Raw genomic sequence first — 5,431 nt, 5'->3', positions numbered from 1 at the left:
TAAACACAGATTATTCCACTGGGGATTTTTGGCCATCATTGGGTGGCTGTGGATGAATGCTGCTCCCACATGATCCTGGGAGCCATCTGTAAAAACCACAGCATGATTTGTTATGCAATCATGTTCCAGATACGCTTGCTCCAGGCTCTCCCACATGGTCCCCACCAACACAATTTCTGGCCCCAGCCAAGTGTTTTTGTTAAATGGGTGGGGCAGGGAGGGCTTTTGCCCAACAAGGCTTCTGAATGGCTAGTGGAGATTTGATTGGCCGTCCAGATTTTTTAAGGTGGCTCAAGAGGAGTAGCTGTGTTAGTCTGCCTGTAGCAGCAGAAAAGAGCAAGAGTCCAGGAGCACCTTAAAGGCTAACAAAATATGTGGCAGCACGCAATGCTCCCTCTAAGCTGTGGAGTCTTGTGAGCAAAAATTCTGCTTTGTGAGTGACTGGCATTAAAGTTGTGAGGGAGCCATTTGGCTACTGCATAAATCAGTTTGCTCTGGAGCCCTCCTTCCTGAGCCAAGATAAAAAATATGTGAGCCGGAGGCTAAAAAACTGTGAGCTAGCTCACACTAACTCAGCTTAGAGGGAACTGCTCTTAGAAGTCACCGCTCACTGCTGCGGATATCTGAAGAAGTGAGCCGTGACTCACGGAACCTCCTCCCCGCCACATATTTTGTAAGCCTTTAAGGTGCTACTGGACTTTTGCTCTTTTCCACTGCTACAGATTTTTTTAAAAAGGTTGCTTTGGCAGCAACTGCCGCCACAGCAGACCGTGTGACTCGAGCAAATCTATGGCAATCACTCTGTGGCTGGCTCCACCTCCTGCAGCAGCCATTTTGTTTCTGTGCCCACCATGCCATGTCGGAATTCCAAAGGTGCCCGCAGGTTCAAGAAGGTGGGGGGGCCATGCACTTGCTTGTATCGTCCCAGAAGCACCCCAGACTGGGCAAATTCAAAGAGATTTCCCCGTCTCCTGAAGCAATATTATTTATCAACAACTGCAGTTGCTTTGGGGAGAGATTTCCATTTAGGAGAATGCAGAGGCTGGATTTGTGGGAAAAGGCTGAAGGAGGTGCATATGTTTAGCTTGGAGAGGAGACGACTGAGAGAAGAAGAGATTGGATTTATACCCCGCCCTTCACTACCCAAAAGAGTCTCAGAGCGGCTTACAAACTCCTTTCCCTTCCCCTCCCCACAACAGACACCTTGTGAAGGGTAGGTGGGGCTGAGAGAGCTCTGAGAGAACTGCTCTTGAGAGAACATCTCTGAAAGAACTTATCACTAACCCAAGGAAAGGTGATACGATCACCATCTTCAAGTACTTGAAGGGCTGTCATGTTGTTTTCTGTTGCCCCAGAAGGTCGGACCAGAACTAACGGGTTGAAAGTAAATCAAAAGAGTTTTTGGCTAAACATTAGGAAGAACTTCCTGACGGAGCGGTTCCTCAGTGGGACAGGCTTCCTCGGTAGGTGGTGGGCTCTCCTTCTTGGGAGGTTTTCAGACAGAGGCTAGACGGCCATCAGACAGCAATGCTGATTCTGTGAACTTAGGCAGATCATGAGAGGGAGGACAGGAAGGGTTGCCTCAGTGCTTAGTTCTTGTGGTCCTCTCTTACACGCCCAGGGAAATGCTGATTGCCACTTTGGGGTCAGGAAGCAATTCTTCTCCAGGCCAGTGTGGCTGGAGATCCTGGAGGGTTTTTTGTCATCTTCTGGGCATGAAACAGCAGTCACTGGGGGTCTGGAAGGGAGGTATTTGTGAATTTCCTGCATTGTGCAGGGGGTTGGACTAGATGACCCTGGAGGTCCCTTCCAACTCTTATGACTCTACGATTCTATTAAGCAATAATCAAGCTTTCCCGTTGCTCAGTAAACACCATCCATCCCTAAAGGCAGCCAGGCACGGACTGTGGCGTCATCGGCTTAGCAGGGGGTCAAAATAGTTCTGCACAGTGACCATGCGAGAAGAGAAGCGTGATGCACTCCAGTGCATTAAAGCATTTGTGATGGAGAGTCCTCTTTCTTGAATGCTGATGGCCCTTGTGGAATTGTACACTGCGGAACAATAATCCAGTCTGGGGCAGATCAAAGCCCTGCAGATGCTTAGCACAGATATGCAGCTTGCTCCCATGAGGTAGAAGAAAGCATTTGTGGACTATTGAATGACTCCGTTAAATTTTGAGAGACGGACGATAGGATCTCTGTAATTCGCTCGCGATAGGAATCTCACCACTGCAGTTTGGATCAACTGCAAACTTCTGGGCCTTTCCCCCCCCCCAAAGGCCGGCTCCAAATGGAGAACGGGGCAGTAAGGTCATCTTGACGTTGCCACCGTGGCTGGCTTTGTTCCGTAGGTACGTGCACCTGATGCAGGACGTCCCTCGATAGGATCTCCTGTGGTTCCTTTTCTTTTCTTTCCAGTTAAGAGCAGCTGCAGTCTGTGATTCTGAGAAGGCTTGACTCTTCCGCTTGCATCATTAAAATCAGGGACCCGGTACAGGGAAAAAAGGTTTTTAAAAAACAGATGCTATCCAGTGTGGGTTCTTGCTGGATTCCTGGGGACGTGGTGTGGCTCGACAGTAGTGCCTCGGTTTGGCATGCAGAAGGTACCAGGTCTAATTCCCGACATCTCCAGTTAAAAGGATCTGGCAGTAGGTGATGTGACCACGATGGACCAAAGAAGTCTGATTCAGTATAAGGCAGCTTCATGTATTCATGTGTGCCCCAACCAATGCTCCCTCTAAGCTGTGGACTCTTGTGAGCAAAAATTCTACTTTGTGAGCTACCGGCATTCAAGTTGTGAGCGAGCGATTTGGCTCCTTGCATCAATTAGTTTGCTCTGGAGCCCTCCTTCCTGAGCTAAGACAAAAATCTGTGAGCCGGAGGCTAAAAAACTGAGCTACTTCACACTAACTCAGCTTAGAGGGAACACTGGCCCCAACTGCCTTTAAATTTAAAAAAAAAGCAAGGGAAAGAACCCTGATCACGGATTTCCCATAGTATGGTTTACCGTACATATGGGGAGAATGTGTTACGCATGATGCGCCTGATACATGTGACAACCATTTTGATAGAAAAGCGACAGGACATATTTTCAGCCTCAGGACATGCGTACCAGAACCCCAGGTTTCCAGGGTCCTCATTTGTGTGTCCTGAAGCCAAACTTATGCGCATAGCCCCTTTCAGCGCATATCAGGAAGACTGCATTTAATACGTTCTCCCCACATGCGTGATAAAAGTGAGTGAATGAAAAGGACTTGGGCCACGTCTAGTTATCATCCGTATTTACAAGATTCTTACCCCACCTTTCTCCCCAATCAGGGAGACCAAGGCAGTCGTACGGTGCATATGCACAATTTCGATATACATTTTCGTCTTTAAAAAACAATGTACACAACAGCAGAATTGTGCCCCAATCCGTACAGTGCCACCCTAAGCCCTTGAGAGAGACCTGAGCCGGCTACAGACCAAAACCAGAGCAGCACAGTGAGTCAGACCCTGTCTTGAACAAGGATTTAAATTCCTATTTCAGTATCCTTAGACAAATCAGTCTGAGTCAATCAGTTGCTTGGTTCCACAGTCATCATCCGAGATTTGTTGAAAACGTGACCCATAAAATAATTACCATGAAGTACCTCCGACACTGAGAAACGGTGGTAGAAACTACCAGAGATGCCCCTGAAATCTAAGACACGAAACGGCTTGTACCATTTTCTGGAATATGTTCTGGCCCAAGGAGGGGGGGGGAGTTTAGACAAGGCCCTTTACCTTGGACCTAATAGGGCTGCAAAATGAGAATCAGTTGATGCGGCTTCTGAAGTTTTTGGGTGCCTCAGGCAAAAGCACACAGGAAAGGCGGTGGATCTGAGGGGGCATCTTTTCCCTTCTTACTCATTGCATTGTTGGGGGGGGGGAATCTTGGAACCAATTATCTGTCTACCCCACTTTGAAATGGGGTCCACCTGCCCCCACACACACCAGTGTTCCCTCTAAGCTGAGTCAGTGTGAGCCGGCTCACAGTTTTTTAGCCACCGGCTCACAGTTTTTTAGCCTCCGGTTCACATATTTTTGCCTTCGCTCAGGAAGGACGGCTCCAGAACAAACTAATTTGTGCAGCAGCCAAATTGCTCGCTCAAAGCTTACACACATATCCCAAAATCCTGCCTCACAATTTTAATTCCAGTAGTTCACAAAGTAGAATTCTTGCTCACATGACTCCACAGCTTAGGGAGAGCATTGCCCCATATCCAACCCAGTGCAGAGAGAGAGAGAGAGGGGTTTTTGTTTTTTTAAAGTGCCATATTTTACGTGTGAGGCCACATTGATTTCCACCAATTCCCCGCTCGGGACTTGGAAGAGTCTCCCCCCTAAAGGTGCAGGTACCACAGACATTTTAAAAAAACAAAAACAAATCTGCATTTCCTGTAGTAATCTCCCCACCCAACCCCACAATCTTTGGTACCTTTAACAGTCCCATGAAATGGGACCCTATCTTGGCATCTCTACGCCCTGCAGAAGAGGAAGCTGCACCCGCTGTACTTTTACATCATACCACTTCGGAAAAATACAAGAACCGTTCCCTCCCAAAAAAGGTAACAGCCTCTTTTACCCACCTGGACAAAGCTCACCCACCCTTCATCGCCACCCTTCACGTGCCTGGTCTTATGATGATGCCCCACTATATCCTACTATGAGACCCACACTCCATTTTTGCTCTCATCCCACAGCTCCCGTGCACCCAACCACACGTGTCGCCCCTTCCCACCCTACACCACCCAGATAACCTCCATCATGAGAGTCACCCTTCCCACCGAACACACTAGGGATGCCAGCCTCCAGGTGGGACCTGGAGATCCCCCAGAATTACAGCTCATCTCTGGAGTACAGAGATCAGTTCCCCAGGAGAAAATTTATGCTTTGGAGGGTGGGCTCTGTGGCACTGGACCTCACTGAGGTCCTGGCACAGGGATGCCAGCCTCCAGGCGGGACCTGGAGATCCCCCGGAATTCCAGCTCCTCTCCAGAGTACAGAGACCAGTCCCTCAGGAGGAAATGGCTGCTTTGGAGGGGGGACTCTGTGGCATTATAGTGCCCCACTGAGGTTCAGGGATCCCAACCTCCAGGCGGGACCTGGAGATCCCCTCGAATTCTAGCTCCTCTCCAGAGTACAGAGACCCGTCCCCCAGGAGGAAATGGCTGCTTTGGAGGGGGTGTGTGGACTCTATGGCATTGCGCCCCACTGGGGTCCCTGCCCTCCCCAGGCTCCATCCCCAAATCTCCAGGAGTTTCCCAGCCTGGATCTGGCAACCCTATACCCCCCCCCCCCAAACACCCGCCGGCAGCCAGGGGAGCAACCTACCTCGGCGCGTGCCTGTCGCCCCTTCCCACACACCCCGCAGCTCCCGCGCGCCCTCCGTCACGCGCGCCTTCCCGCA

The sequence above is a fragment of the Gekko japonicus genome, unplaced genomic scaffold (assembly GCF_001447785.1).
Source record: "Gekko japonicus isolate JY-2015 unplaced genomic scaffold, Gekko_japonicus_V1.1 scaffold2530, whole genome shotgun sequence".
Lineage (NCBI taxonomy): Eukaryota > Metazoa > Chordata > Lepidosauria > Squamata > Gekkonidae > Gekko > Gekko japonicus.
The sequence above is the reverse complement of the archived record's forward strand: the minus strand, read 5'-3'. Positions refer to the sequence as shown.